The following is a 1,011-nucleotide window of genomic DNA, read 5'->3' on the forward strand; positions in this document are numbered from 1 at the left end:
TGCCCCGGGTGAGGATCGAACTCACGACCTTCAGATTATGAGACTGACGCGCTGCCTACTGCGCTACCGAGGCGGGTGCCTGGGCCGGCCAAAGCAGACGCTGAGTTGACCAAATAAGTGTCCAGCAAGATAACGGTCCTGCGCTTTCGGGCAGTAATTCACATTACACAGGTGCCTTTGCAGGCCTTACGAACGTTCAACGGCTACCTTTAGCACTGAGTTTCATAACACTACGCCAGAGGGAAATTTGGCGCTGGTGTCAATAACAGCTGTCAAGGCGCCGTGTTTCAGCAAATATGGTGATAATGACGATGATGATTGCCAAAAAAATAGCACAACCCACCACAAGTAATCAACTACCAGGCGTGTTGCAGTACAAATTCCGAAACAAAAATAAAGATAAAATGCAGTAGAAAAGAGAAGACAAAAAGGGGGAAGGATGTGCGGAAAAGCTTATATTAGAAAAACAAAAATACTTGCGATAGTTTTGGTTTCTTTTAGTCCAATATTGTTAAAAAAATAAAGTTAAACATATGAACTAAATAATTTAGAGAATTAGGGATTGATGGGTAGTGCGCGGATTTCTGTAAGCTTCGTTTTTATTGCAGCTGCTGGCAGCTGCAGCTGCTTTGTTGCTACACAAAGTTTTGCTAAAGTTTAGCAGTCCTACGTCACCACATCAACCAGTTCAAGCTCACCAATTCAAAACCACTCACGAGGTTCAATATGAGCCATTCTTTTATTCTCAACATCAGCCTAATACACAGCAATCTGCCAAGCCACAGGTGCATTTGGAGCCTCAAGCACAAAGGACAAGCAAATCCGTGCAATGCCAATCATTTCCATTGTGGCGGAATGATTGTTGGGCCAAAGTTTCTTGTAGTAAATATTGCAGGAAACTTTATGCTATTTACCACCTGCACCCACAGGACGTGTGCCTATAACGCTGAGCGCAAACTTCAATTTTATATTTATATTGTAAACAATGCCTTCAACCCACGCTCTTTAACG

The 1,011-nt window shown here is 43.2% G+C and overlaps 1 non-coding gene across 1 annotated transcript; it reads right to left on the bottom strand.

Annotated features, from left to right (window-relative positions):
- TRNAM-CAU (transfer RNA methionine (anticodon CAU)) lies at positions 1-73 on the bottom strand. Its single transcript has one exon. It is a non-coding gene; the product is annotated as a tRNA-Met (tRNA).
- Positions 74-1,011: the final 938 nt, after the last annotated feature.

The sequence above is a fragment of the Rhipicephalus microplus genome, chromosome 8, assembly GCF_043290135.1.
Source record: "Rhipicephalus microplus isolate Deutch F79 chromosome 8, USDA_Rmic, whole genome shotgun sequence".
NCBI lineage: Eukaryota > Metazoa > Arthropoda > Arachnida > Ixodida > Ixodidae > Rhipicephalus > Rhipicephalus microplus.